Source organism: Chiloscyllium punctatum, unplaced genomic scaffold, assembly GCF_047496795.1.
Source record: "Chiloscyllium punctatum isolate Juve2018m unplaced genomic scaffold, sChiPun1.3 scaffold_154, whole genome shotgun sequence".
Lineage (NCBI taxonomy): Eukaryota > Metazoa > Chordata > Chondrichthyes > Orectolobiformes > Hemiscylliidae > Chiloscyllium > Chiloscyllium punctatum.
The window spans coordinates 577,477-599,449 of NW_027309888.1; the positions used below are offsets into that span (position 1 = coordinate 577,477).

The 21,973-nt window shown below is 45.0% G+C and overlaps 1 long non-coding RNA gene across 9 annotated transcripts in view; it reads left to right on the forward strand.

The window, feature by feature from the left end:
• LOC140471688 (uncharacterized) overlaps nucleotides 1–21,973 on the forward strand; it is a 48,356-nt gene that overhangs the window by 18,656 nt on the left and 7,727 nt on the right. For 8 of the 9 annotated variants that reach the window (XR_011957179.1, XR_011957178.1, XR_011957177.1 and 5 more), the window contains one exon: nucleotides 5,819–5,925. This is a non-coding gene — a long non-coding RNA (uncharacterized lncRNA). Of the gene's footprint in view, nucleotides 1–5,111; nucleotides 5,679–5,818; nucleotides 5,926–21,973 lie in introns of those variants that run through there. The other variant, XR_011957182.1, reaches the window with a different exon arrangement.

The window sequence follows — 21,973 nt, forward strand, 5'->3', positions numbered from 1 at the left end:
CAATGTGAGATAAAATACTGCAACGTCCATGTGTCAGCCTCTCCAAAAGGTCAATCAACAGAAATTTGTTTGAGGGCGAAATATTTCACTTATTTTTCGGGGTGGGGGGGTTGGTTATTAAACAAAAATGAATCCAAATAAAAACCTTAAGCCACGGCCATGTAATTTCTGAAGCCGGAGGGAGATTACAGAGACAGGGAGGGTGGTGAGGCTGGAGGGGGATTACAGAGACAGGGAGGGTTGTGGGGCCAGAGGGGGATTGTTGTCCAAACATCACTGTGGTGTACATGGACTGCAGCATTTCAGGGAGGCGGTTAACCACCACTTTCTCCAAGACAAGTAAAGGTGGCCAATAAATACTGGTCTGGGCAGCAAGGGCAACCCCCAGTGAATAAAACCAAGCAGTGACCTCTCTGAGCTGACTTGTTGTGAAGTTAAAAACCTCTCTGGAAATGGAGTGGGCAGAGAAGAGAAACAGTGACATTTCACAGCTGCCCTCAGAGAGACCTCACCCTTGGAAGTACTCAGAGCCGGGGATCAGCTCAGTGAGTTTCAGTCTCTTCAAATATCAATCTTAGTCGGTTTTATTTTATTAAATCTACATTCGTGAGTCAGGTGACTATTTCTTTTTAATGTCTTAGGGTCTCTTGATTAAATGTTTAAGATATAAAACGTAAGCATTAAGTTATTCTCGGGCAGTATTTTTCGAGCAGTAAGACTGTGCCTTTGTCTTGGTCTGTCGATTGTTAAGGCGGAGAGATGGCCTGTTGTAGAGTGGCGTGCTGTTCCTGTCAGATGAGGGAGATTAGGGAGAGTTTCAATGATCCTGATAATTGTCTGCAGGAAGTGTGATTGCAAATCCTATTGGAACGTATGGATTGGTGGAGGAGTGATTAAAGGCAGTGAAGAATTGACAGGAGCCGGGGGTGGGGTGGGCGGTGTGATAGGTGGCAGTCTCAGGAATGCAGGATACTGCAGATACAGTCAGGTAGATGGGTTACCTCCAGGAAAGCTAGGAGGGGTAGGTTGGTACTGCAGGAGTCTCCTGTGGCTATCCCCATCTCAGACAAGTATACGGTTTTGGAAAATGTAGGTGGTAATACACTTTCAGGGGAATGTAGCACTGACAGCCAAGTTACTGGTACTGAGACTGGCTTCTAACGTAATGTGAAGTATATCCAGTTCCACACGATCGATGGTGAGAGGGGACTCTCTAGTCAGGGGCACAGTCTGCCGTTTCTGCAGCTGACAGTGAGACATCAGAATGGGGTGGTGCCGCCCTGGTGCCAGTGTCAAGGATGTCTCTGAGGGAGCAGAATATTCTCAAAAGGGAAAATAACCAGTGGGAGGTCATTGTACATTGGTACCAATGGTGTAGGAAGGTGAAAGCATGGGGTCCTGACGAGCAGGGAGATTTGCTAGTGCCACTCGGGAGGCATTAAACCAGTGAGGGAGTCGGGGTAATCCTAAAGGGATAGTGAGAAAAGAGGTGAGTCTGAGGCTGGTACTGTTCACAGGTCAGACTGTCAAGGCAGGCAAGAGCAAGTCACAGAATGAGGTGCGATGGACCAGTTACACTGCATTTATTTCAGTGCAAGAGACCTGACAGGTCAGGCAGATGGGCTCAGGGTATGGTTTTGAACAAGGCTGTCTATGGAACCACAGGGGGTGCAAAAGATATGCAAATATTTCACGTCATTTTTATTGGTGAAGTATATGAAGCTCGAGAGTTTGGAGAAATAAACACTGGTAACTTGAAAAGTGTCCATGTTACAGAGGTGGTGGTACTGGATGTCTTAAATCGCATCAAGGTGGATAAAGCCCTGGAACCTGATCAGGTGTATCCTGGAACTTTCTGGAAATCTAGGGAAGTGATTGTTGGGCCTCTCCTGAGGTATTTGTATCATTGATAGCGACAGGTGAGGTGCCATTATTTTTAAAAACGTGGTAAGGAGATGCCATGGAACAAGAGAACAGTGAGCCTGAAGTCAGTGGCAGGCAAGTTGTTGGAAGGGATTCTGAGGGACAGGATATCCATGTGTTTGGAAAGGTAAGGAATGATCAGGGAGAGTCAATGTGACTTTGTACAGGCACAATTGGGTCTCACTAACTTGAGTGAGTGTTTTGAAGTGACAAAGAAAATTGATTAAGCCAGGTAGTGAATGTTGTTTATATGAACATTCAACAAGGTTCCACAAAGCAGACTGGTTCGCAGGGTTAGATAACATGGAATGCAGGGAGAGCAAGCCATTACAAAACTGCCTGGAAGGTAGGAGACAGAGGATGATGATGGAGGGTTGCTTTGCGGACTGGAGGCCTGTGAGCAGCAATGTGCTGCAAGGATGGATATTGGGCCCTTAAATAAATGACTTGAATGTGAATATATGAGGTATGGTTAGTAGGTTTACAGAAGACACCAAAATTGGATGTGTAGAATAAAGAAGGTTAGTTCAGAATACAACAGGATCTTGATCAGATGAGCCATTGGAGCAAGGAATGGCAGACGGAGTTCAATTTAGATAAATGTGAGCTGTTGTATTTTGGAAAGGCAAATCAGGGCAGGACTTATACACTTAATGGTAAAGTCCTGGGGAACATTGCTGAACAAAGAGATCTTTGAGTGCAGGTTCCTAGTTCCTTGAACGTAGAGTCACAGGTAGGTAAGGGAGTGAATGCAGCATTTGGTATGCTCCCCGTTATTGGTCAATGCATTGAATGCAGCTGTTGTAACGTCATATTGTGGCTGGACAGGGCACTGATTGAGGCCCTTCTGGAATTCTGTTTTCAGTTCCAATCTCTCTGTTCTCGGAATAACGTTGAGAAACTTGATAGGGTTCAGAAAACATTTGCAAGGATTTTGCCAGGGTTGGACGGTTTGAGCTTATTGGGCAAGGCTGAATAGGCTGTCTATTTTCCCTGGAGAGTTGGAGTCTGAGCGGTGATCTTATAAAATCATGAAGGGCATGGATAAGGTGAGCAGTCAGGGACTTTTTCCCAAGTTCGGTGGGTCCAGAACTAGAGGGTACAGGCTTAAGGTGAGAGGGAAAAGATTTAAAAGGGATCTAAGGGGCATCTTATTCATGTTGAGGGCATTGCAAGTATGGAGTGAACTGCCAGAGGAAGGGGTGGAGTCTAGTACAGCAGCATTTAAAAGGCATTTGATTGGGTACATGAAGAGGAACGATTTAGAGGGATAAGGGTGAACCGCTGGCAAATGGGACTCCATTAATGCTCTCCGTTATTGGTCAATGCATTGAATACAGAAGCTGGGATGTCATATTGTGGCTGGACAGGACATTGGTTAAGCCACTTCTGGAATTCTGTTTTCAGTTTGAATTTTCCTGTTCTGGGAAGGATGTTGTGAAACTTGAAAAGGTTTGGACAAGATTTACAAAAACGTTGCCAAGATTGGAGGATTTGGCCGACAGGGAGAGGCTGAATAGGCTGGGGCTATTTTCTCTGGAGAGTCAAAGACTGAGAGGTGACTTCATGGAGATATATAAAATCACAAGGGGCGTGGGTAAGGTGAGCAGCGGGGGTCCTATTTCCTCAGGTTAGGTGGGTCCAAAACTAGAGCACCTGGGTTTAAATTGAGAGGGGAAACATTTAAAAGGGATCTAAAAGGCAACGTTTTCAAGCTGAGTGTGGTGTGTGTATGGGAGGGGTTACCAGATGAAGTCGTGAAGGCTGAAAAATCACAACATTTAAAAGGCTTCCAATTGGGTCCATGAATAGGAAGGGTTTTGATGGATACAGGCCAATAGCTGGTAAATGGGAATCCATTCGTTTAGGATTCCTCGTTGGCATGGACGAATTGGACCGAAGGTCTGTTTCTTTGATCCTAATAAATTAAGATGCATTCCTCTATTTTGTGGCGAGCTAGCTGAAACAAACATAAATATCCTTGGAGCTGAGAAGGTGAAGCAGTGATTTCGAACTGGTGCAGATTTGGTTCCAAGGTCTTGAATTTGCAGAGAGAGAGAGGAATTGTTAGCACTGTCACAATTTTTAGTAACTACTTTCAAGTAATTGGCAAATAATACAAGGTGAAAATGTGAATACTATTTTCCTCAGTAAGTTCTGAGCATCTGGAACAGTCTGAACGACACAGATTCAGCAGGTATTCTGAAACAGACTTGGAATTTTACTTTTTAAGGTAAGATTTGGGGGGCCGTGGGCACATGGGAGGGGACTTGGGACCGACTTGCAGCATCTCCAGAGGGAGAGAATACAGCCCCAATGGGCTGAATAGCCCCCAGCCCCTGTGCTCTGTGATACAGCCCCATTCACTGTGAATGATGGAGCTCATCCCAGGGCAGAGACAGGGAGGAACCAACCACTCTCAATCGGCGCCAGCTTAATTAACGACAGCTCCAGACCAATAGGAGAGGTTGTGTGGTCCTGCAGCCAATGGGAGTGAATGAGGGGTGTGGCCAGCAAGACGACACCTGTCCATGAGCTGTGCAGGTGCAGTGTCACTGTTTGGGGTTGGGAGAGACAGCAGAGACTGGGACAGAGGCTGTGGGACCTGAATTACAAACTCCCGGTAAATTAAAACCAAAAGAACTGCAGAAGATGTAAATCAGAAACAACAACCAGGAGGTTCTGGAAAAGCTCAGCAGGTCTGGCAGCATCTGTGATGAGAAATCAGATAAAGTTTCAGACCCAGTGTCCCTTCCTCAGGACAGATATTACTGAGAAAACAAGTCAGTTTTAGTGCAGAAGGTAGTGTGGGGGGAGGATAAAAGGAGTAAACGATAGGTGGGGATAGAGTGAGAAGAACGGTTGGGTAAAGGAGTGGATAACAATCTGTCTGGGGGAGGATGATTAGCTGTTAATGGAGACTGTTAGTGGCTAACTATAGGTAGTGTGTAATGGCAGACTGTGAGAACTGGTGTGTGGGGTAGGGGGCTACGACATGAGGTTGTTAACTTATGGTTAGCATCAATGAAGTAAACACAATGACTGCAGATGCTGGAAAGCAAATAGTGGATTAGTGGTGCTGGAAGAGCACAGCAGTTCAGGCAGCATCCAACGAGCAGCGAAATCGACGTTCGCTGCTCGGTGGATGCTGCCTGTTCTGCTGTGCTCTTCCAGCACCACTAATCCAACTCATGGTTAGCCACTAGCTGTCTCCATTGTGAGCTGTTCCCCACCTATATCACTCCACGATTGAAGCTGCCGAGGACACGAACCTTTGGAATATCCTCCCTAACTCCCTCTCTCCGCCTTAAAGATGTATCTAAAAATCGTTCTCTTTAATCAACGTTTCCATCATTCGTGAAGCATTTGAGGAGATTTGTCAATGTGAAAGGCTCCATACAATGCAGGTAGTTGTTGTTATTGTCTGACCTCAGGAGAAACAGGGATGAGCCCTCTCTCTCTCATACCTGATGAACAGCAGTAAAAGCAGGAAGCACTGAGCATGCTCCAGCCCACAGTGGGCTTCGGATTATTGATGTCAGCGCAGGACCAATAAGAGTGGGGGAACTGTGGCTAGAGGTGCTCGTTGGTCTTTCAACCAATCAGAATGAATGAGGGGCGGGGTAATACTCAACCACGTGATAAACTTCACTGACAGCACAGTGTTGTTGTGACCAAGGCATTGGAAATGTGTGAAGGTGCAGGGCAGGGGGAAGGAAAAACATATTGACCAGGAAGAGGAGGAAATTTTCATGGTATGGGATGAGAGGCTTTACAGAACTTGGTGCACGTAGTAAAACACAAATTAAAAAATCCCAAATTCTGCACCATTTTCCCTCCCGATAATGCATTTTGCACTCCCTGAAATATCAACTGTGTGTTTCTCCGTCCACAGATACCAGTGATCAGTGCTAAAGCCCGATTGCCTGTGGAGAAGGTGATGTTTGACTTCCTTGTACAGCTACAGTTCGTGTGGTGAAGGTGCTCCTACAATGTGTTTGGGTAAGAGCTGTTATAGATTATTCACTCAGCGACAGTGAAGAATTGACAAAATGTGTGCAAATCAACAACAGTTGTTTTTTTTTATCATGTTTATAATTCCACAGACATATGATTGAGAACTTGTGACATAAGGCCACAGCTGGAGATATTAGGTCAGGTGATCAAAAGAATTGCCAAATAAGCAGGTTTTCAGGAATACCTTAAAGGAGGAAAGCAGGTCTGAGGAGGTTAGGGTGGGAATTCCAGACCGTGTTGCCTTGGCAACGGTAGAAACAGCTAGACAGGTGAAGCATTGATTAAACATATCGTTGGGAGTCTGAAAGAAAATGAGTTGTCGAGGTCTCACAGATTGTGTGGTTCAGGGAGACAGGGATGTTCACAGCCATGAATTACATCAAGGGTGAGAATTTTAAATTGTTGCTTGTTAATAGGAGCCTTTTGATGAATCAACAAGTTTTGGTACAAGTGAGCGCTTGGGCAGTAGGGTTTTAGATACTCTTGAGATTACATGGAAGTTGAATGTGGGAGGCTGGCCAGGAGTGTGTTTGGATCATGAAGTCTGGAGATAACACAGGGATGGACGAGTATTTCAGTAAATGAGCTGAGACTAGGGTGGAGTTGGGTGATGTCACTGATGTAGGAATAGTGCTTTTGGAGTCGGGCTGCTCCTCCTCCTCCTCATCACTCCCCCTCCCCAGTTCACAGATATTGTTCCTTGTTCTATCTGTCTGTCTTTTCGGGTTATGTCCTTCTCTCCCATTCTGCTACAAACTAATATTTGACCCCACCGTTGTTGCAAAAACCTACTCCATCCTGACTCTCCCTTTCCTTTCTGAATTCCTTGTATTTGGTGTCCCTTAAGGATCTCTCCTCGGTCCCTCCTGTTTCTCACCTACATACTGCCAGGAGGTGACATTGTCCAAAAGCACCGTGTTAGGTTTCACATGTACACTGACAATGCCCAGCTATCCCTCGCCATCATCCTTCTCCATTACTCAGTTATCAAACTGCTCATCACACTCCCACTACGCGATTGGCTGCAATTTCCTGCAACGGAACATTGCAATGGTTAAACCCATTGCCTTCAGTTGCTATTACAAATCACTTTCCCTTACTGCTGAGCCCCTCACTCTCCCTGGGAACTGTCTGAGGCAGAACCACACTCTTGACAATATTGCTCTCATATCTGACCCCAAGGTGACCTTCTGATCAGACATCTACACAATCACAAACACCAGGAATTACAATCTCTTAAAATGTTGCTTCTCTCCACCTCACCCCAGCTCCATTGCTTATGAAACCCCTGACCCGTGTCGGTGTTGCCTTAAACTTGACGAATCCAAAACAGAATCCGTGATTCTGTGACTGACCCAGAATCTGGTTCCAGACTCCCTCATGATGAGAAACATCCTCTCAGTATTTACCCTGTCAAACTCCTTAAGAATCCTACATGTTACAATGAGATCCCCTCTCATTCTTCCCAAATCCAGTGAGTAAAGTCCCAACGTCTTCAGCCTTTTCTTAAAAAATAATCCCTGCAAACCAGGGTTCATCCCAGTCAATCTTCTGTGAAATGCCTCTGATGAAATGATGTATTTCCTTAAATAAAGGGACCAAACCTTCTGTCATTACTCCAGATGTGGTCTGACTCGCACTTTATAAAGTTCCTCTCAGGTATATACTCCAAACAACTCCCTTTAAACTTGCACAGATGTTGTTGGAAATGCGCAGAAGATCATGCAGCATCTGTGAAGAAAAATCAGTTAAAGTTTCGGGTCTGGTCACCCTTCCTCAGATACGTTAACTCTAATTTCTTTTCACAGATGTTGCTAGACCTGCTGACCTTTTCCAGAAACTTCTGTTTCTCTTCCTGGTTTACAGCATCTTCAGTTGTTTCGGTTTTCATATCCTTGAAACTTGCCATCTCTCTTATAGAATTTGTCATTTCCACCTTGGAAAAAAGATTCACATTTGTTTGGTCTCCCCTACCCTGAGGAACAAAGAAACCATGGCTAGTCACCCTATCATTGCTCCTCATAACTTTATAAAATTCAATAAAGCCACCTAAAGTGTCCAGTGCTGCAGGGAAATAGCCTCAGCCGATTCAGCCTCTCCCTATGGTTCACGTGTTCCAATACTTGCAACACCCTAGTAAAACCATTCTGAACTCTTGCAAGTTTCCCAACATCTTTCCTATAACAGGGAGACTGGAATTGAAAGCAGTCTGGGGATTCCAAAAGTGGCCGAGCCAATAAACCGTACAACCGAACCATGATCTCCCAACTCCTATACTCAATGCACTGCCCAATACCAGCTAGCATACCGCACACCACCTTCACTGACCTGTCTACCTTCAACCACACTTTCAAGGAACTGTCAACCCACACTGCATGGTCTTTTTGTCTGTCAACACTTCCCAGGAACTTGTCATTCAGAGGTTGAGTCCTATTCTGGTAACATCTTTCTGAAATCAGGGAGACCACAATTGAATGTAATATTCTAAAACTGGCCTCCCCAATGCCCTACTCAGCCACAACGTGCCCTCCTAACCCCTATACTCAGTGACAGAATCCCTACAGTGTGGAAGCAGGCCTTTCAGCCCATGGGACCATACCAACCATCGGAACAGCATTCCACCCTAACTCTGTACCCTACCATTACCCAAAGCTCATCCAGCTAACCTGCGTGTCTTTGGATTGTGGGAGGAAATTAAGAGCACCCAGAGGAAGCCCACGCAGACACACAGGGAGAATGTGCAAACACCGCACAGACAGTGGAATCGAACCAGAGTCCATTTATTGGTCAGCGCATTCCATTCAATGTTAGTGTCCCAAATGCCATGTTCAGCACCTGATCTCTCAGAAACTCTACTTTCCAAGAACTAAGCAGTTGTTCTGAGCTCTTCGGAGGGAATTAAGGTCAGGATGAGAAAACAGGAACTGGGTTGAGTTTTAGATCTACAAAATGACTCTCCATCTTTCCACTCTGTTTCTCCCCCTCCCCCCACTCTGTCTGTTCCCCACGCTCTGTCTCCCCACCCCCCAACAGTCTGTTCTCTTTCTCCCCCCTGTCTGTCTGTCTCTCCCCCTACCTCTGTTGGTCTCTGCCCCCCCCCCTTCCCCCTGTCTGTTCCCCTCCTCTCTAAACCCACTTTCTGTCCCCATCTGTCTCTGTGCCACCCCTTTCTATCCCCCCCCTCTCTTTCCCCACCCATTTCTGACCCACCCTTCTCGATCCAACCACCCTCTGTCTGCCGACCCTCCTTCCCAGTCCCCTAGTTCTGTACTCCCCCACTGCAGGGCAAATATCTTGTCTATTTACCCTATCCATGCCCAGCCTGATTTTAAAAATCTCTTTAGGTCACCATTCAGCCTCTGACGCTCCAGGGAAAACAGCCTATCCAACCCTGGCAACATGCTATAATTCTTTTCTGACCTCTTTAAAGTTTAAGAACATCCACCTGATAGGAAGGAGAACAGAATTAAATGGAATATTGATTCGGCAACTTTTGCAATGTCCTCTACAGTCACAATATGTCATCCTAACCCCTATACTCAATGCTCTGACTGATAAAGACAGGCAGACCAACTGCCGCCTTCACTATCCTATCGACTTGCTACTCTACTGTCAAGGAACTATGAACCTGCACTCCAAGGACTCTTTGTTTAGCAGCACTCACCAGGAACTTACTATTAACTGTATAAGTCCTGCTAAAGTTTGCTTTTCCAAAATGCAGCAGCTCGCATTTTTCTAAACTGAACTCCTCAGCCCATTCACCCATCTGATCCAGATCCTCTTGTACTCTGAGGTAATCTTTTTCCCTGCTACTACATCTCCCATTTTGGTGTCATCTGCAAACTTACTTACAATACCTCTTATGTTCACATCCAAATCATGGATATAAATGGCGAAAAGTAGTGGATCCAGCCCCGATCCTTGTGAGACTCCACTGGTCACAGGCCTCCAGCCTGAAAAGCCCCCTCTGCCTTCTACCTTCGGGCCAGTTCTGTACTCCATGTGATCTAACCTTGCTGAGCAGCCTCCCATGAGGAACCTTGTCAAACACGTTACTGAAGTCCATGTAGATCATGTCCATGCTCTGACCTCAGCAATCCTCTTTGTTACTTCTTCAAAAAAACTGAGTCAAATTCATGAGATATGATTTCCCATGCACAAAGCTGTTATTGGTATCCAGGATTTAACTCTGTACATTGGGGTCTGCGTTGCCCAGTTATAGGTGTTAATATTCTGGATGAAGTTCAAGGACGCCAGCATTTTCTCAGTGAGTCTGTATTGAGTCTTGTTCATGTCACCAACACAGGGGAGTTCCTTTTGAAAGGCAGTCCCTGTATCCCTTGCCCACCAGGAAATAGTGTACGTGTCCTTACCTCTGGATCAGGAGGATCAGGCTCAGAGTTGAGTAACAGCATCTTTGAAGAGGCTGATTAGTAAACCTGCCCAAGCCACCAGGCCATACTGTCTCCCAGCTGTCCCTGCCTGAGCCTCCAAACAGACCCTTCCTGTAGTTTCTCTCCTGTCAGACTCTCCCATTGCTCAGTTTGTCCAGGATCCCCTCCTGCTGCTGCACTGCTCCTGTCCCTCACTGACCTGTCCATCCCCCAGTGTTCACCACATTCATTCATTGTTTACAATCTCGTTGTCCCAGTCCTCCAGCCCCGCCCCCTCCACCCTATAGAGACAGCTCAGTGGTTGGCACTGCTGCCTCACAGCACCAGGTACCCGGGTTCGATTCCGGCCACGGGCGACTGTCTGTGTGGGGTTTGTGCATCCTCCCACAATCTAAAGATGTGCAGGGCAGGTGAATTGGCCATTCGAAATTGCCCATAGTATTGATTAAATTAGTTAGGGGGCATAGGTCTGTGTAAGTTACTGTTTGCAGGGTCGGTATAGACTTGTTTGGCCGAAGGGCCTGTTTCCACACTGTAGGGATTCTGATATATTGGGCAGCAGCTGCTGTCAATCACCTGGACTCCTGTATGATCGGGAGCTCGTGCTGTAGGAGGGGAGACAAGTGCATGGGTGCAGTGCTGGCAATTGTGGGATTATGCACAGTATAGGTCAGTGCCTGGGAAGGAGGCTGTGGGTGTGAGGGATTAATCTATCATTAGCAGCTTCATCCCTCTAGGAGCAGGACCCAGGGGAATGGCCCCTCTCTTGCTACCCTGATATGTGATCAGACTATCAGTGGGGCAGCGTTTTGCAGAAAGTTATCAGAACTCTTTTGTGAAGATTCAGGGTTGTTATGGAAAGGGACAAGGATGGGCCTGCAATTAGAATTCTAATTTGGCTCATTTTAGTAAGATGGGTCTTGGCCAGAGTGAGCAGGAAGCAGTGTATGCAGGATGGTTCTCATCAGGAGCTAGGAAACTGAGTTCGAAGAGAGAGTGTGTGAGAACTGGGTGTGGAGGAAAGGAGTGGGGGGATTGGTTTGGATTTCAGTTCACAGAAGAGAGAAATTGTGAGACTGAGGTTTAAAGCTTTGGGGGAAACAAGAAAACTACAGTTTAATACTACAATTGTCTTATGAATTTCCATCCTGTATTAACAGTGGTAACTTGTGTGCTCTGTTGTATGGTACTGAAAGGGTGGATTTGCGGATGAGAAATACAAATTGAACTTCATGGTCAAATCTGATAGTTACTTGATCCGTGCCGATCTGAATATCATTGGCCTTTTCATCTGGATGGAAAGGTGTGCATTCTGTCCGTGGGCAAATATTTCAAATCTCAATGTGACTGGAAAAGTACTGAGACACAGCCAAGTCCATGTCAGCGTGGTGAGTGTGGAGAGAGAGTTCATTTGTTTTTGAAAGTCTGAAAAATCATGGCACATTTCCCAGGAACAATGAAGCCACAACTTTGCTTTGTAAAAGGACAAGTCTTTAATTAACCATGCAACCAGAAAGACACAAGGATACCTGCACCATGGGGAACACTATGAAAACGGGATTGTTGTAAAGGGGTTCATTCTCGATCATGGATTGTAATCCATTGGCATTGTCCCGTCGGTTCCAGCCCCGCAGGGAAACACTGGAAATATGATGGATGTAATGGAGGTTTCAGTTATTAAACTGTAAAAAGTGCAGAACAATTTACAAGGATGTTACCAGGGCTCAGGGGTCTGAGTTATAGGGAGAGGTTGGACAAGGGAGGATTTTATGTTTGGAGCAGAGGAAACTGAGGGGATTCTTTTCTAGAAGTGTATAAGACCATGAGAGGCATGGATAAGGTGAATGCACTCAGTCTTTTTCCCAGGAACTCAAGGATTGGACGGCTTGATTGGATCAGTTGAAGGTTAGAGGAGAAAGAATAAAAGGGAAGCTGAGGGGCAACTGTTTTACACAGAGGGTGGTATGTATATGGAATGAGCTGCCAGTGGAAATGGTTCAGGCAGGAACACTCACAACAGGTAAAAGACATTTGGACAAATACATGGATAGGAAAGGGTCAGAAGCAAATGGGCCAAGTGCAGGGAAATGGAGTTAGCGTGGATGGACTTTCTGGTCAGCATGGGCCAAAGGGCCTGTCTCTGCTGTCAGACTCTATGACTCTAAGTGCATTTGCTATTTCTCCCACTAACTCTGTTGGTATCCTGGGATGTATCCCATCAGGGCAATGAGACTTGTCTACCTTTAGCTACATTAGCATATCCAGTTCTAACTCTTTCACGATAATGGTTATTATCTAGGTCCTCACCTTCCTCAGTCTCCTTATCAATTACTGGCATGTTCTTCGTATCCTCCACTGTGAAGACTGACTGCTGTGTGCTCATATTCCTGAACCCTGCTGGATAGGAATAACTAGGCACAGAACTCAGAGAGGTCTTCTTTGAGACTTTATTGATGAGACATGGCAGTTACCTGGATAGTGTACAAGCAAAACACCTTCAGGCAGCATCAAGTAACTCCCCACCTGTCCAATGTACAGCTCCCACTCTTATACCTTTGTGGTTTGGGACTTTGAATAGAGACTGTCTCTCAGTATTATCTCCATGGCAACGGCAGTTAGAAAGTCTAGTTCAGTTCAGCACTTTGTGGTTAAACCACACACCGCTCCCCCACGCCCCTGTGGCTCCCTCAAGTATGTGATAGGCACTTCAGTTTCAGTGGGGCTGTCTATCAGGATTCTGATGTGGAGGAGCTGGTGGTGGGGTGGACAAAGTTTAAAAACCACACATCACCAGGTTATAGTCCAACAGGTTTATTTGGAAATACAAGCTTTTGGAGTGTGCTGTGATTTTTAACTTGCTTAGGATTATCTCTATGGTAACAGTTAAGTGCTTCAACAATTAGAGGCCATATGTTCCCCAAACATCATGTTCCCCTCTGGCAGTATAAACTGTTATTCCAGCCCTGGGGATAGCTATTAATCACTTTTCTCCCCCAATCCCATCTCGCTTTCTGTTGATCTTTAAAGTTTTTCTAATCTCCATGGTCATTGCCAATCTGTATGCATTCTATTTCAGTTTGATAGACTCCCTTATTTCCTGAGCCACCCATGGCAGATTATTCCTTTTTTCCTAAAGTCCTTCCTTTTCCCTGATATATACTTTTGCTGAGCACTTCAAAAAATTTCTTTGATATTCCCGCACTGTCCGTCAACTTTCCCACCATAAAGTCTTTGTTTCCAGTCTACATTAGCCAACTCCTGCCTCATCCTATTGTCGTCTCCTTTTGTTTAAGCACTGGATCTTGGGATTGGATTTAATCTTCCAACTTTTCATCTTTGTTCTAAATTCAACCAGACTTATCAGAATTCTTTTATCAGATTACGTGGTGAGGCGATGTTTCCTGGGTGTTTTGGTTTTCATTGTCAGTGACGTTGGCTTTGTAATAAAGTACAGGATGGATATTCACACTGCGAATGTACGACGCAATCTAAAACCATAAATCACTGTCTCCCCTCAGTTTAAAATTGCAAAATCATTATCTCCTACACGCTTCCTCACTATCTAAGATTGGAATGCTAATCCACCTGACTATCTGTCATTTTCCGAAAATCTCCTTTGGTGAAGGTGGTGATTTTTGGATTCAGCTTTCCAGTTATTACCGCCTCTCCAAGAACACCCTGCTTTATCCTCAATCATAGAATAGCCTTTATCCACAATCATAGAATAGAATCTCAACAGTGTGGCAGGAGAGCATTGGCCCATCAAACCCCACCAACCATCCAAAGAGCATCCCACCTGGAGCACTCCATCCTTTTAACACTGCATTTCCCATGGCTGATCCACTGAATCTGCACAATCATGGAGACTGTGGACAAGTCCACACGACCCGCCGAAGCGCAACCCACCCATACCCCTACATTTACCCCTTACCTAACACTACGGGCACACACAGAAACACAAAAGGTAGCATGTGTACCTGAGATGAATGAACCTGGACTTAGGAAAATGTGACAACAATCACAACTAGTTAGAATTACAGAATCCCTTAGGCGCACAAAGAGACTATTCGGTCCATCGAGTCTACAATGACCTGCTGTCCCACCCTACCTCCATAACCCCACATTTAGCATGGCTAACACAACCCACCTTACCTACACACTACAGGCCATGTTAGCACAGCCAATCCATCAAACCTGCACATCTGTGGGAGGGTCACATATTATGTCTAAGTGCTCAGGATTGTGGATGAAGGCTCACAAATACTTGACTCTGATGCAAATCCTCTTTTATTTACAAAATAAAATCTGGGGGAAATTGCAGCCAGACAGATTTCCAATTATCTCATGAGGAAGAGAATTCACAACTTGTGCCCCTGACCCAGGATGCGCAGTGAAGTCACAGAGGTCTGGGAACCATCAGAAATGTAACAAGTTGTGTGCAAGGTGGGGGTGAGACAAGGACAAAAAGACAGTCTGTCACACGGGGGAAGGCAGGAGAAATTAAATTGCAGAAATGGTAGTCCCTCAAGGCCATGGGGAATGGATTTAGGGCTGGGAAAGAAACCAGGAAACAAGGTGAGCAGCTCTGAAAGAAATACATTGAAAAAACAGATTATAACAACATAGAGGGCAGAGTACACAGTCTGAAATTGCTGCTCTCATTGGTGAGTACATAACGCTGTAAAGCCTGGGTCATTCTATTACAGCCAACACATGCAGGATAGGCCAAGTGCTGAACTTTCTGATAAATTTATTCTGACATTTGGAATTCAGGTCGGATGATGTTCATAAATTCTCAAATTGGACTTGACTTTAATATTCTGGAGAAATGTTAAATCAATCACAATGACCCCATTCTGCAGACTTTAGTCCGCAGCCCTGCATGTTCCAGCATCTCAGTTACATCCATGTCCTTTTATTCTAATGTGATGCTGGTTACTGCCTCTGCCAGTCCATCAATGAGTTCCTGCTCCCCACCATCTCTGAGTGAAATGAATTCTCCTCTCCCCTTCTCTCTGGGAATTAGTTTCAATCTAAATCCTCCAGTTTCTGACCTCTCAGTTAATGAATAGCTCCTTCCTATCCACTCGATCTGGATTCCTCAGCATTTTATCACTTCAATTAAATCTCAGCTCATCCTCCTCAGAAATCATCCCCAGCCTATCCAATCTCTCCTCAGAGCAGATATTTTCCAATTGTAGAAACTTTCTGATCAATCTCCTCTGTACCCTCTCTGGTGTGATCACATCAACCCTGGAATAAGGGGATCAGAAATGTGGGCAGTATTAGATTAGATTACTTACAGTGTGGAAACAGGCCCTTCGGCCCAACAAGTCCACACCGCCCCGCCGAAGCGTAACCCACCCATACCCCTACATCTACATTTACCCCTTACCTAACACTATGGGCAATTTAGCATGGCCAATTCACCTGACCTGCACATCTTTGGACTGTGGGAGGAAACCGGAGCACCCGGAGGAAACCCACGCAGACACGGGGAGAACGTGCAAACTCCACACAGTCAGTCGCCTGAGGCGGGAATTGAACCCGGGTCTCCGGCGCTGCGAGGCAGCAGTGCTAACCACTGTGCCACCGTGCCGCCCACTTTAACCGCAGTCAATTTCAGGGTTACCCTTAATTCTGTTTGCTAAAAACTGCTCGTGTCCTCCCTTTGCTTTTCTTAACTCTCTCTTTAAATCCTTCCTAGCTGATCTGTAACTCTCTATTGCTTCATCTGTACCATTTTGCCTCATCAACACATAAGCCTCTTTCTTCTTTTTAACAAGAGATACAATTTCTGTAGTAAACCATGGTTTACAAACTCTGTGCCAGTTGGGTCACCCCACAGACATTGACTTTCCAAAGAGAACAATCCAAGATTTTCTAACCTCTCCCAATCCAGGCAACATCCTGGTAAACCTGTTTCCACCTTCCCAAAAGCCTTCACCTTCTTCCTATAATGTGGTGATCAAAACGGCACACAATCCCCGAAAGGTGGCCTGATCATAGTTTTATTATCACTCCCCTGACTAAAGAAGGCAAGCCTGCCATTCACCTCCTTCACCACTTTCAGGGATCTTTCAGCTTGCAACTGAAGATCCCTCTGTATATCAGTGTTGCTCAGGACCCTTCCGTTTATTGTACAAATTCCTCTTGCTTTGTGTCTTCCAAAATGCATCACCTCACACTTGTCTGAATTAAAATATATCTGCAATTTCCCCACAAAACTTTCTGACTCATCTCTTTCTTGCTGTATCCTTTGACATCATTCTTCACGATTCACAACTTCAACAGTTTGTGCCATCTACAAACTTGCTAATTAAAACGTTTACATTTTCAAACTTTTCATTTATATATATTACAAGCAACAGATGTCCCAGCTCTGACCCTTGTGGAACAGAGGCACTGGTCACAGACCTCCAGCCAGCAACATACCCCTACACAACTGTTACTGGAAGAAATATCAAAGAGGAGCCTTGAGTTCTGTGCTGAGCACCACGACCAATGTTTATTCAGAGCTCCTTACTAATACAGGATCGGAAAGGTCCCTCTCTGGCTCCCCCAGATAAGTCCAGCATTTTGATGTGTTTACTTCATACGATCCCCCTGACCTGAACTCCAGAGTTTGGAATGTCAGCTCGGATATTTCCATGTTTCCTTTCCCAGTCTCTGATTCTCTCAGCTCATGCGGCTGCTTTGCCAGTTCTTTTACAAATGGTTTAACCCTATCCTTGTCATTGCACATCTCCAGCCCTCCCACTACCACACATCTCCGGCCCTCCCACTACCATACCCTGTGGTATCTGCATAGTCCATCCAGTCACTAATTCAAAGGGGGACTGTCCCGTCCCCTTTGCTGGGGTTGTCCTCAGTTTTATTAGGCTGCTAAATAGTACTCTAACCCATCGCTGTCCTGTCTCTGAGAGAGCCTTAGTCAGACTAGCTTTCAGTGTCTGCGTCATTCCTTCTACTGTCCCAGAGCTCTGGGGGTGGTATGGGGGATGGGATTTCTGTTCAGTACCAAACAGGGCACATAGCTAAAGAGCTATGTTCCCTGTAACATTTGTCCCTTGGTCAGAATCTGCAGGGGAATGCTTCCACCCATTGAGTAAACCTATTTACTAAAACCCAGCAGGACTTCCTTCCCTGGGATTGGGTGTGTGTGTAAAATCCATCTGTAATTGTTCCCATGGGCCCCTGGGTCCCTGCTGCTGCCTCCATTTTATTGCTTTCCCTGGCTCACACTGTGAACAGACTACACACCTTCGACAAAACCTTGCTGTATTTCTCCCTGTTCCAGGCAAGGATTGTAGTGGATCATCTGATATTGCATTTTATCCTCCCCAATATGGGCCAGCCCATGATATGTTTTTAATAATGTTTGTCTTATACAGTGTAGTGGCACTGCTGGATCATCCAGACTCTGACGTGTCCTATTACTGCCCCACCCTTTTCCCATTCCTGTTTCTGCTGTTGTGGGACTGTTTCTGGGAATATCTTTAAACCTTCCTCTCTCACTTCTGTAGCTACGGCCATTGCCATCTCCTCAAATGTCTGCACTATTTCAGTCAGTATTTCACATATAAGATTATTAAAGGATTGGACACTCTGGAGGCAGGAAGCAAGTTTCTGCTGATGGGTGAGTCCTGAACCAGAGGACAAATTTTAAAAATAAGGGGTAGGCCACTTAGAACAGAGTTGTGGAGAAACTTCTTCACCCAGAGATGGTGGGTATATGGAATGCTCTGCCCCAGAAGGCTGTGGAGGCCAAGTCTCTGGGTACTTTCAAGAAAGAATTGGGTAGAGTGATTAAGGATAGTGGAATCAAGGGTTATGGGGATAAGGCAGGAGCAGGATACTAATTGAGGATGATCAGCCATCATCATAATGAATGGTGGTGCTGTCTCGAAGGGCAGAAGGGCCTACTCCTGCACCTATTGTCTATTGTCTATTCACCTGCCTTATCCACAAACTTACTGCCCCATTGGTGTGGGGTTTTGACTACCTTGTGAGCTCTAATCCTCATTATTGCTGCTTCACTGGGAAAGTTAGCTGCTTCCACTAACTCTCTGACCTGTCCTTCATGCTCTACGTGCCCACAGACAGGGTGATTTACCCTCACCGAGCCCAGGCTATCACTTGGTCATGAACTATACCAAAGGCATGCTGTCTCTCTGTGTATATGCTGACTGCCTGACACCTGGCTAATGTCCGCGCTTCTGTCAGGGCTCGTGATGGTTCTGCCATTTCTGGGTAATTCTCCAAAAAAGTCCTCCAATAATTAAACAATCCTAAAGTTTGCCTTATCCCCTTCACAGTATGCGGGTGGATAGTTTTGAAATCATGGTCTTTCGTTTCACTGGGATTGTCCCCCTCCGTTCCTGATTTGATCTTCCTGATGTGATGTCCCAGGTACATCTCTCCCTACCTTCCCACGCTCTGTGGGTTAATTTTAAGCCCGGCCTGCCTGACCTGACGCAATACTCTATGTAATATCCGGATATGTTCTTTCTCACCAACTGAGGCAATGAGGTGTTGGTAAGATTAAATCGATGCACTCCATCAGCCATATATCGGTGGGATATACTGGAATATTATGAGGTCCCTGAGGTAACTGGATCCAGGTCTACTGCTTTCCTCAGACAGTAAATACTAGCTTATTCTGACCGTTCTAGGTCCACAGTAACCCATTCACAATATCAAGGGCTGAGACTGTATCCTGTTGCAATTTTAATCCATTAAATAAAGTGGTGTGGTTCACTACTGTAGGATACTCTTTAGTGGCAGATTTACTGAGGGAGGTCTAATCAATAGTGAGGTGGGATGAGCTGTCCGGCTTCTGTGAGTTAGTCTGGGATACTGTTGGTCTGACTATTCCCTGCTTCTCTCAATCTGTTACTGTCACAATTATTGCCTTCTCAGCCCCAGCTTTAATGGGATCCAGTTTGGGTGGGGAGTGAGAGGGCCCTCGATCTTTACAGGATCTACAGATAATAACCCACATTCCTGTTTGAGTTACCCGCCCTGCTGTTTGGGTCCTAGCTATAACTCCCCAGATTCTGTGACTGTTCCAGTCTCCCTGCAAGGTAACTACTCTGGAGATGTCGCCTCTCCTTTGCTTCCTGTCCTGGGCCTGGCCAGATTGTACCCATATTAGAGTTTGTGCCTCTACATCAATAGTTGCTCTGAACTGTTCTAAAATGGCAACTTCCAGAATAGTCCCTTCCTCAGTTTCACACTCCCATATCTGAATATATTTTGCCATATCGATGATCTGCATTGGGACAGATTTATTTCATCCAGCTTCCTTGATTCCCTCTCCAACTGCTCTCATTTTAGTAATTGAGGGGTGAGGGGCAAATCCGTTTCGGTAACTGATATAGATGCTCCTTTTATTAATATTTGTTCTGCTGGTTCCCAAACACAGCGTCAATGAATATTCATGTGCCTACGTGAACACAGGCACACACACAATGTGAACATCTATCTCCCTCTCTCTGCCTACGTTCCTTGTCTATGTGCCCTTTCCTGCTTCCCTTGTAACATTGTGGGTCTGGTTACCCTCCCTGTACTGCAGTACCCTCCCTGTACTGTACTACCCTCCCTGTGTTTCTGAGTTTGTCTCAGCTCTCATGGCCCAATTCAGAATGTGATCAGAATGATCTCCCACTGGCAGTCCCACGTTTATAATTACAGTTAAATAGGGTCCCATGTCATCTGTTAAATACATCAAACCTATTTCATCATCACAGGTTGGGGTTTGGTAATCCCCCGTGGTCCTTACACACCTCAGGCTTCCTCTCTGTATGAGCCTCGATAATACCCTTGGTTCCCTGAGACACCAAGGTTATTTTAGCCCATTCAGTCTGTCCCCTCCCCAGTGTATCCCTGTAATATCTGTGAATGCCTGGAGGCACTCATCGGCTGTGCACTGGGGGGGGCTGAAACCCTCACCCACTCATTGCAGAGACAGGTTCTGCTGTACACGTCCGGGCATCTTGGCATAAAGGATTTTGGCCTAACACCATCATCGGTGAGACTGTACCTCAACTAATTCATCCATATTGTCCCAATAAGGCCCGTTATTACCATTTCTCTATCAGGCTGGGTGTTAACACACCAACATCTGTTATTCAGCAGGTGAACGGTTCATGTTTGGTTTCTGTCAGTTCCCTTTGTTGCTCCCTACTGTCTGTCCAAGTTGACCTTTGATGCCCAGTGGTGCCACAGACACGGCCTTCTGGACCTTATAGGGCGGTGGGTCATCCCACCCATTGTCGTCCCTCTGTCCATACGTGGATGCTTTGTCATCTAACCCGTTCCAGTCAGTGTCACCATCCTCACTGCCTTCTGAGGACAGCGGGGCACTCGGTACCTCCCCCACTGTAACTACCACCTGGCCCTTTGGCTTTAAGGCCTCACGTCAGAGAGCCACCACCTTCACTTGTTCCTGTTTCCCATAATAATTCAACACATCCTGTCATTCCTGGAATAACACAGAGCAAAATGTGAATTTGGTTTTACTTGAAATATTAATAATTTGACATTCACTTTACATATCTTTAAAGGTGAAAATTCTACTCTGATTATTTAAGTGAATTTAACATGATCATACAGTGAAAATAACCCTCATAATCAACGATAATGAATGAACTGAATAATATGTGATTATTTGTACAAGTTCTTGCATTGAAAATTCAATTTTATTTAATGTTTGTCACCCATTACACCATGGGCATTGTTATTAGGGAATAAAGTAATGGAAGGATATCAGAGAAAATAAATAGACTTGAATTTTAGCTTCACTGGAATAATGAACCAAAACAATATTTGGAAATATGGGTAAACTACATAACAAAGTTTCCAGTGTCATTATTGACGTGAAAACTATTTTAGTTTGCTAGTTGTTTTGCACTAAGAATAATTGGAACTGAATTGTGATTATGAATTGACCATTTAAAATATATTTTAAAGAGAATAGTCATATATATTTTTTGGAGGAAATTAGGAAAGTAAATAAATATGTATACATTGGTATTAATAGTTTTAAAATGTTTAGAAGTTGACTGGGATTATTTGATTGAGAGAGGCTGCATGATTATTAAGACTAATTCACCTTTTTCATTGCATTGTTGGTTTCACTAGAATCTGTTGTGGTCTAAGCTCTTGTTGTGTGCAATGGACTGTCACTCATAGCTTAATTAACCTGCGAGTCCCTGATCAGGTTTCCTTTGTCTGTAAGACAGTCTGTAAGTTTGGGGCACACCTGCTTTTCTGAGGGGAAACAGAGATTCTTTTCAAAGGAAATAAGTGGTAGTTCTCACTGAGAATGTTTTCTACCACACACCATAAACAGGGAAGGGTTTTTCTGAAGAATTTCATTGTCTATCTATAAACTGATGGTACCTGTGTTTGTCAGTTTGTGGAGGATTCAGCACATTTGTTCTGAGCTGTTTTTATACAAGCAGTTGGCTCATTCTGTCTTTGCCAAAAATGTTGTTTACTTTCCCCTTTTACTGTGATTCTGCAGGTTAGAATATTCTGAGAGTCAATAATGTTCAATAACTGAACATTGAATGATTTTGACTCTAACAGAGCAGTGGCTTTGTTTTCAGCTCATTATTCACTTTCCATTTCCT